This window comes from Equus przewalskii, chromosome 14 (assembly GCF_037783145.1).
Source record: "Equus przewalskii isolate Varuska chromosome 14, EquPr2, whole genome shotgun sequence".
NCBI lineage: Eukaryota > Metazoa > Chordata > Mammalia > Perissodactyla > Equidae > Equus > Equus przewalskii.
In genome coordinates, this window is record NC_091844.1 from 10,880,173 (window position 1) to 10,890,414 (window position 10,242).

A 10,242-nucleotide genomic window follows, 5' to 3' on the forward strand; every position below is an offset into this window, starting at 1 on the left:
CTATTCCAGCAAATGGACACCTCATCTTTATCACCATAGCATGACCCTCCCCTACTGGACACTTCCTGCTTCCAAGGCCTTCACCCGGTGAACCTCACTGAACAGACTCCATATTGAAAGGCCTGCAGGGTCTCACCTGCCCCAGGTTAGGGGCTGTGGGCAAACACAAGGGCCAGCTGGGCGGGCTGGCAGGCACATGATAGGGCATGAGCAAGGTGTGTGCAGAGACCACAAGGAGGAGATGAGCGCACAGCTCCTAGGGGCCTTGGTTTCCCATGTCCCAGCCAAGTGATGACAAAAGGGATGGTTAAAAGATTAAACCCACAGAGATAAGGCTGCTCTAATTCAAAGTTCCACACTGCCCACACGTGCTCTACAAGCGAACTCATCATAAAGGCTCACCTCCCAGAGTGCTCAGCAGGTACCAGGCGCCATTCCAAGCCTTGACATGCATTAATTCATTTAACCTCCCAACAAGCCTCTGAGGTAACTACTGCCATGAGCCCAGTTTTACAGATAAGAAAACCAAGGCACAGAAAGATTAAGCTACTTGTCCAAAGCCACACAGCTAGTTGGAGGCTCACAGGGAGTTTGGCTCCAGAGTCCACAATAGTTCCAGGAACAAAATAAATAGCCTTGAGAAATGTGTATGCTCAACAAAAAGAGCCGAATACAAAAGTTCCTTACCTATAAATCAAAATACTAAAAACAGAAAGAGTTGATATTGAGGACTCTAGGTAATTATTTTTCATAGTTACATTGATACATAAAGTAAAGCATGTATTTTAAAATCCTGTGAAGGAAGCTATGTGATTTAATGGAAATGGCACTAGATTCAGACAGACCTGGGTCTGAATGCCAGTTCCACCTCTGACAACCCCCCTGGGTGGATGCCTTAAACACGCCTGACCTCAGCTTCCTCCTCCATCCCACAACTCCCCGCCTCACAAGACCTTGCAGAGGATGCATCTGGACACTTGGCCAGCGGCCTGGAATGCAGGGGGTGCTCAGAAAATGTTAGTTTCCTTGTCTTTAGGATGAAAAATGCATCACACTTAAAAGAGACTTCTAAGTCTGCCAAGAATAAATGTCCAAAGTTATAGCAACTTCCACAATCCAGTAAGATAAAGAAAAACAACCTAATAAGAAAAAATGGGCAAAGGATATGAACAGATAATTCAGAGGCTAAAATACAAACTAGCAAGAAAAGGTTTTCAATATTTTTGGTAATTTGTGAAATGTAATTAAAACAATAATGTCTTCTTTATCCATTAATGTGCCAAAAATTAACAAGATGTATACTCTTCAGTGTTGGCCAAGTTAAAAGGATAGACAGTTTCACACACTAATGGAAGGAGTACAAACTGATAAAGCCTCTTGGAAGTGGGGGGCAATTTGGCGAAGCTATTTGTTTAAAATTACTCTTTGGCCCAGAAATTCTACTTCTATGGATGTAGAAGACTGAAATATTTGTGAGTGTAAACAATGACATAAGTCACAGATTTCCCACTATTTTTAGAGCAGAGAATTGAAAACAACCTAGATGCCCATCGATGAAGGATAGTTAAATAAATTATGGTACACCCATACTCTGGAATACATACCCAAAAAAGGCAAACTTTTCATGTCAGTACATATAGGTCTCCAGGACACAGCATTAAATTTAAAAAGCAAATCAGAGAAAATTTCGTATAATGTGTCTACATTTATGCTTACAATGAGAGCATATGTCCACTGAAAAGGCATAGAAGCAACGTCATCTCAGTAGCAATGAGCACACCCAGCACCCAGATCTTGGTTTTTAAATACCATTCTCCACTAAATGGAACTAGGACTCTTTGGAGAAATGGCTGATTGCAGGGCTGGAAAGTACAAGCTGCATCTTGAAGGTTTTGTGCCAGAAAGTAAAGAAGTCCTCAAAGAATGAGAAGGACATGTCAAAAGGACATAAGAGATAGCCTGATGGGGCTCCTGCAGGACCCATGTGGGACAATATAAGCAACAAAGCGAAGAGTGAGAGTAACAGACTATCATCTATATGCATAAAACAGGAAATTCATGAGTGTAGAGAAGCAAATCAAAGAATAAATAAGGGAGAAAGAGAAGTTCTTCCTTTCAGTACAGTTCCAACTGGTAAGTGTAGAAAGAAGTATAGAATTAGAAAATCACCACCTGTCAATTATCATAATAGCCCATTCAGGTAAGAATCATGGATTCTAAAACTAGTGGGTGAAGGTATGAGGAGTAACGTATATTTACATACTCTCAAGTTACCTTACTATGCGACACACGTTAACTACAAAAGGCAAAATGGTAACTTTTCTGGGAGTGAACCTGGCAGACACCACCTTAATCATGTGATCAAAGTTAACAAGCCCAGCGAACAGACTAACTGACAGCATATGCCGCCCCTGAGGGCACTCACCAACGAGCCTGCAGCATCACTGCTGGGCTACTCCTGCCAAAGGCACATGATGTGAACCAAACCAGGAGGAAAATGCAGGCAACCTCAAGTTGAGGGCCATTATCCAAAAATCAGGCAGAAGTCTTCAAGACGTCGAGGTCATGAAATACAAAGACTCATAAACTCTTCCAGATTAAAGGAGACTAACGGGACAGGACAATTAATGCAACACATAATCTTAGCTATTTTTTTGCTCTAAAGGACATTACTGGGGCTACTGGCAAGATTTGAACAAAGACCTGTAGATCAAATAATAGAGGTGTAGCAACATTTAATTTCCTGATTTTTAATAATTGTACTGTTGTTAAGTAAGAGAATGCCCTTGTTTATTGGAAATACACAAAGTATTTAGAGGTAAAAGGGCATCAAGTCTGCAACTTACCATTAAACAGTTCAGAAAAAGGTAATCACACACACACAAATATGAGAAAAGGATACGGCAAATGCAGGAAATGTCAACATTTGGAGAATCTGGGTAAAGGGTATCTGGGAATTCTTTGGATTATTCTTGCAGCTTTTCAGTGAATCTGAAATAATATTAAAAAAATTTAAACAGAGCAAAGAGTGCATATGTAAAGAAATACAGGTAAATTCCTGGGGATTAGGTTCATTATGGCATTTTCCTTAAAAGCACAGAGAGACAAAATGAAGCAGGCCTGCCCTGGTGTTAATATTGGTCTCCCCTTGTGGCCGGCCCAGTGGTACAGCGCTTAAGGGCACACATTCTGCTTCGGCAGCCTGGGGTTCGCCGGTTCAGATCCAGGGTGCGGACATGGCACCACTTGGTAAGCCATGCTGTGGCAGGTGTCCCACGTATAAAGTAGAGGAAGATGGGCATGGATGTTAGCTCAGGGCCAGTTTTCCCCAACAAAAAGAGGAGGATTGGCAGCAGTTAGCTCAGGGGTAATCTTCCTCAAAAAAAGAAAAAAATTGGTCTCCCCAGAATACGTTCTCCTCACAGAGCTTTTGTTCCAGGACACTGGAAAAAGCTGCTTTGAAGGTTCTCTCAAGACCAGCTCATTAATCAAGTCCCACAAAAAAAGCAACAACAAAATCAAGCTTTCTTCACTGCAGATTTGTGCTATTTTTTCCTCCAAGAAAGCCAAAGCATCCTGACACCATGAGTAGGTGATGATGCTATGGGGATTCTTCTGGACTATGTAATCCACAAAGGAGTTTTTCATAAGAAACCAGGATAAAATAATTTTGATGCAAAGTCTCCCCTCCACTCTGTCTTACTGGATTCCTGTGATGTTAAAGCCACGAGGTGGGGATCGGTTGGTCCCACCTGCCTTCCCACTCCATTCCTCTGGGGCATTTGCAGATTTGCCTGCCATAGAGAATGCTCCCAGGTAGGCAAGTGGCTGAAGGGACTTGCAGGGTCAGTAGTCCTCTCTGTCATATACATCCCACCTCTCTGGTGCTTCGAAGTTTACAACAACCTTTCGTGTATATTATTTTATTTCATCCTTTTATTAAAGTGACTTTTAAAAAATATCAATATTCAGTTTAATGGCAATTGGACAAAATATCTAGTTTCCAAAACAATGAAATAAACTACAAAGTCTACCCTCGACTTCGAGTCTAATTGGGAGACAGGACTTGTACCTGAGCAGATAAACACTCTGAGACAGCATAAGCCTAATGAAAAACAGTTAGATAAGTAAATTAGCTAGTAGAAATAGTACCACTAATTCTATTGCTGAGCTCAGCAGAAATACAGCCCTCCTTTCTCTGTGAATTTGTCTGGCATCCATTCGTTTAGCCCCTGTCTTCAGGGCAAACCCTCCCAGTAACTTTGGCTTGTTGCTACAGAGGCGCGTCTACGAGACCCTTCAGGGAACAAGGCCTTGTGGGGTTCCATTCACAGCAACGCCACCCCTGCACAGCATCATGGTATTCTGACACCAAACATCCAAGAGAACCACCACGTGACCTTCCCACATGGGCACCATCATTCACCTTGCTTCAAAGAAACCAATGAACTGAATCGTCCAGGAGCAAACATTTCAGCAAAGAACCCCAAAGACAAAAGCCCTAGCCTAGGTCCAAAGACAAAATCCCTGTTAAGAAAGACTGTTTTCAACCAAAGAAAAATCAGAATTAATTCTAGGACAACCTACAGTTATTCTGTGCACATTTACCAATGCCAAGAGCATCAAGATTCCAAAACAAACTCAGCAAAGTAGGTTCTGTTCTCCCCTTTCAGAGATGAGAAAACTGAGAACCAGTGTGAGCAAGTGGCAGATCCAGGATTCACACCCAAGTCAGCCTGTTCTGTCCCCAAATCCACTGGCTTGCCCACTGTCCACACAACCCACTGTGAACAGAGATGAATCAGGCAGAATTTCACTGCAACATTCAAACTGCCACCCCACCCCCTATTCCCTTGGTTTAGATGCCCTAAGGGGCAGGTGACAAATCAAATTCTACTCTTAAGCAGCCTGCCAACATAAAACACTCCATCTCAAAGCAAAAGACAAGAAGATGGGCTTTACAACTGCCTATACTTTTTTCTTACCCAGAGGAATATTTTCATGATCTGTCATTACGGATCAACTCGGGGCAGGAGGAACACATCATTATGTAATGCCAGAGGGCAGGCGACAAGGGGGAGGGAAAGCCAAGCCATCACCGTTCCGTTCGCCCACAGAGACATAAATTTACGCTTGACATTTTGAGTGTTTCAGTCTTCTATGGCCGACACATGCATAATTGGTTTTTCCACAGACGGTCACAGATCTCTACAAATTTCTCAGGCCTCAATTAATGGAGTAGCAAAGCCAGAAAAAAATATATACAAAAAGCAAAGATGCCAGGAACATCGTCTGGCGCTATGGGCCGGCAGAAAAGGGAAGAGTTGAGAGAATGGAGACCAGATTTCCTACACCGAGATGCACGGGTTTTTTTAACCCGGTTATGTTTGCAGCCGAAACACAGCGAGGCCTCCACCGTCTGGAGTGCCTACATCCAGCCCCCAAGACGCACCAACCAGGCGCCAAGACCCGGCCTCTGGGCGCCGCGTCCTGCATCCCGGCTCGCTGCCACCCGCTCCAGCTCCGCACAACCCTCAGCCCGAGCCCGCCCGCGTCTTCGTCTTGCTGGGGGTCGGCCAGGGTCGGATTGTTCCCCAAAGACGCAACCGCAGGTGAACCGCTAAGCTGTGCGATTTCCATGACAACCGCGGGCGCCGTCCCCGTCGGGCGCACCGGGTGCTGGGATGCGCGCCGAGCCCCGCCCCGCCCGGGTGCATCCCCGTCCCTCGCTCCCGCAGCCGCCGCGTCACCCCCGGCCCGGCCCGGCTCACCCACCTGGCGCACCCCGGCCCGCGGCGCCCGCGCCCTGCCGCCCCGCCGTCCTCGGTCCTGCCGGGCCGCGTGCCCGCGCCCCGCCTCAGCCGAGCTGCCGCTTGGTGCCGAAGCCGCGGACTGCGCCCCGGCTCCAGGTGCTGGTCCTCCTGCTCCGGCCCGCGGCGCCCGCCCCGGCCGCGAACCCGCCGCCCGCGCCGCAGCCCCAACCTCGCCACCGCCGGCGCCGCCGCTCCCGCTCCAGAGGCCCCGCGCAGCCCCGCCCCGGCCACGGCCCCTCGCCGCGCATGCGCGCTCCCTGAGCGCCCGCCCCGGGCCCGCCCCCACTCCGTGGCTCCGCCTCCCGGGCGGTCGGGCTGGTGGTGCGGGCTTCCACTCCCGGGCTCCCGCAAGAGCCGACTGTCAGCTGGAGCCCAGTCGTCTGCCCTTTCGCCTATCAGGCAAACTGAGGCTGCTGAGGCCCTGACACACCCCTGGGGAAGAAGGTTCCATGGAAGAGCCGCGACCAGGCCGTTTGTCCCCAGGGTCAGCGCGCTTTCCGTGATGCAAATATACGCAGTCCCTGGGAGACGCTTAGGAAACTGAACGTTCAGCCCAGAAACAAGCCCAGTTAAAGTCGTGCTTTGAAAATACAGATAAGCAAAGAGAAGAGAGAAGCTGCTGACATCCTTCCATACCTGAGCTGGCAGATTGGATGGATATACATTTGTAGACCTTCACCCAATATCAGCTGCTTACGCTTCTCCTCCAAAGTTCTGTTTTTCCATAGGAAAAAAAAAATACAGTCGTCAAAAGTTTTGGAAGAAATTTTTCACTTTAATATGACTTTAAACCTTAATATTTCTGCTTAAGCAAGGGTAAATACTGGACTGAATATAAACATTTGTCTTGATTACTTTAAATTTTATCAGAAAAAAATTTCTCCTTAAAAATTCTTAAATGAAAACTACTTTAATTCAATATGCCAGAACACTTCTAGGTCAGAGGTCACATCCCTCAGGTATAAAAACAAGCATTTATAATTTGCTTTAAAAAAGAAAAGCTATTAACCTGTTAGAAATGAAAATTAAACAAGAATCCTCTGATCTCATTTAGAATTAGATCTGAACCTCCCCCATGTCACCAAAAACCAAATGCAGACAATAGTCTGGAATAACAATAAGCAAATATAAAATTATTTTTAAAGTTCAATTTCTGACTTTTTAGTTTATTTATCCTCTGAAAAGTAATTTATTAACAAAACACTTTTTATTATTTCTTCAGATAAATGGAAAGAGATATTGGCAGAACTTTAACCATAGCATAAACTTAACGCCAAAGAAATCAAACAAACTTGTGGAAATGCAAAAATATTTTTATATTTTATTTTCCAAAATTTTAAGATGAACAATATACATGGTGTTCCTGAGACAGCCCAAATTTATATCTTTTATCCAGCAAAATTATTGGTTGCGGCCCTGTTCACTCTCAAAAGTGTTCAGACAATACATTTTATGGCTATGCTAGCTTTAATCAAGCCAAGAGAGTTTTTAAATCATTAGCTTTAAAAAAAGAAACAAATTTAAATTCACAAACATTTAAAAATAGACATCAGTCTAATTTCAACGATTCATTCCTTTAGCATAGTAACAAACACTGAATGAGGGTCAGGCTTCCAATAATATTTGTCACTTGACTGCTGTGTAAATCAGGATAGTCTTAAAAGATTAATCACATTTTCAGTGTGGCAAGGAATGGGAGCCCAGTTCCACTGTAGAGCAAACATCAAGAGCAAAGGGGCCAAGTTTGTTAGTAAACGTGGTGCTGTGTATTCCGTAAGCATCCCAGCATGATAGAAGAAAGTACCCTAGAAGTGTGCTGGGGGAAAGGTATCCCCGTAGAAGCTCTCAGCACGGGGTCCCAAACAGCAGCATGAACATCCTCTCAGAAGTTGCTAGAAATGCAAATTCCCAGGCCCTGTGCCAGACCTGCTGAATCAGAAACTCTGAAAATGACACCAACAATATATATTTTAACAAGCTTTCCAGGAGATTCTGATAAACAAGCAGACCTAGTTAATCTATGTACACTGAGTAAGCTGATTTAGGTAATCTATACAGTCATGAGCCACAAAACGACGTTTTGGTCAACAACAGAACTGCATATATGACAGTAGTCCCATAAGATTAAAATGGAGCTGAAAAATTCCTATGGCCTAGCGACGCCGTAGCCATCCTAATGTCCTAGCACAAGACATTACTCACGTGTTTGTGGTGATACTGATGTAAACAAACCTACCATGCTGCCATCATATAAAAGCGTAGCACATACAATTATGTACAGTATGTAATACTTAATGATGATAAAAGACTGTTACTGGTTTATGTATTTACTATACCATACTTTTTATCGCTGTTTTAGAATGTACTCTTTCTACTTATAAAAAAAGTTTACCATAAAACAGTATGCTGTGTTACACTAGCAGCAGCCTCATACATCTCGTATTTACTGTTTCTCGATTGCATCATTTTCTCTTGTGCTTGATTTAATCTAGTGTTCTGTTCATCACGGCTCCTAAGCATACAAAATCCACTGCTAATGTCACTAGTAAGAGGCCACATCGAGTGATTGACCTGGTAACAAAATTAAAAATGATTAAGGACCCTGGAAGTAGAAGATCAGTGATGGTTATTGCTCTCCAGTCAGGCATGCCCCGGTCCACCATAGCTGTGATCCTGAAGAACAAGAACAAAGTGATAGAAGCTGTTAAAGGATCTGCTTTATTGAAGGCAACAAGACCAACAAAAATTAGAGAAGGGCCATCAGACATGGAGAAACTTCTAATGACCTGGATTGAAGACCAGACACAGAAGTGTACCCCTCTCGGTGCTATGACGATCACGGCCAGGGCAAAAAGTTAGTGATGTTGAAAGAAAAGACTGGACCCTACTACGATATTGAATTTACTGCTGGCTCTGGGTGGCTTAAACAATTCAAGAATCATTGCTCATTACATCATGTGAAAGTGAGCGGTGAGTCTGCGAATGCTGATGTGACGGCAGCTGAAGCATTTTTGGAAACTCTACATATGCTGGTTGTGGAGGAAAATCACTTGTCAGAGCAAACATTCGATATGGATGAAACCTCCCTGGTGACAGATAAAAACTCGACTATTGGTAGTGAACACAATGCAGCCTGCACAGAAACTGAAATATAATAACATACACCTGAAATTTATATAACATTATAAGCCAATATGACCTCAATAAAATAATTTTTTAAAAAAAGATGCAGAGGTGGAAGACAGTGATATTGGTGATCCTGATTCTGTGTAGGCCTAGGCTAATGTGCATGTTTGTGTCCTAGTATTTAATAAAAAAGTTTAAAAAGTATAAAATAAAAATAAAAAATTTTAAAATAGGTAAAAGCTTATAGAATAAGGATATAAAGAAATAAGATATTTTTGTACAACCATACAATGTGTTTGTGTTTTAAGCTAAGTATTATTACAAAAGAGTCAAAAAGTTTTAAAAAATTAAAAAGTTTATCGAGTTACAATAAGCTGAGGTTAATTTATTATTGAAGGAAGAAAAATCTTGTTTTATAAATTTAGCATAGCCTAAGTGTACAGTGTTTATAAAGTCTGTCATGGTGTACAGTGATGTCCTAGACTTTCACACTCACTGACTCACCCAGAGTAACTTCCAGTCCTGCAAGTTCCATTCATGGCAAGAGCCCTATACAGGTGTACCACTTTTCATCTTTTATACTGTATTTTTCCTGCACCCTTTCTATGTTTAGATATGTTTAGGTACACAGAACTTACCATTGTGTTACAATTGCCTACAGTATTCGGTACAGTAACTTGCTGAGCAGGTTTGTAGCCTAGGAGCAATAGGCTATACCATAGAGCCTAGGCATGTAGTGGGCTAGACTGTCTAGGTTTGTGTAAGGACACTCTATGATGTTCACACAATGACGAAATCACCTAACAACACGTTTCTCAGAACATATCCCCATCAGTAAGTGACACATGACTACATATCATAACTAAGAGCTGAGCAGTGTTAATTTGGGGACTAGAAATAACCTACATGAGAATTTCTTTTTGGGCCGTTAAACATGATTTATTTATATGTGTATGTGTTTTCACTGGAGAATATACGTAACTTTGAAAACCAATAGCCCTACTGCCATAGTAGTTGTGAAGACCAGCAGCCTAGCAGCCACTGGAGGAACAAAAAAGATTTGGAGCACGTCAGTGAGACCTACCACCAGAGACTTTGTCACTATTTGACTGGTCTGGCAATTCACTGGAAAAGCTCCTTTCTCAGGGCTTGTCTTTAATTGACCTGACTCAGAGCTTACTCTGTGCAAATGGCCCTATCCCCAGGGTATTTGGTGAAAGCTATAAGCAACAGTTGTTTAACACTGCAGCTGCCTCAGGTGGTGACACCATTTGGAGCTAAGAAAATGCTGACCAAATAGCTT

At 43.4% G+C, this 10,242-nt stretch overlaps 1 protein-coding gene across 16 annotated transcripts in view; it reads right to left on the reverse strand.

The window, feature by feature from the left end:
* The window catches only part of INPP4A (inositol polyphosphate-4-phosphatase type I A), a 132,768-nt gene extending 126,730 nt beyond the window's left edge, over positions 1-6,038 (reverse strand). For 13 of the 16 annotated variants that reach the window (XM_070573513.1, XM_070573510.1, XM_070573506.1 and 10 more), the window contains exon 1: positions 5,776-5,916. The gene's annotated coding sequence lies outside the window, so the exon portion shown is untranslated. Of the gene's footprint in view, positions 1-2,425; positions 2,590-2,846; positions 2,992-5,775 lie in introns of all 16 variants that reach the window. The other 3 variants (XM_070573507.1, XM_070573496.1, XM_070573511.1) reach the window with 3 other exon arrangements.
* Positions 6,039-10,242: the final 4,204 nt, after the last annotated feature.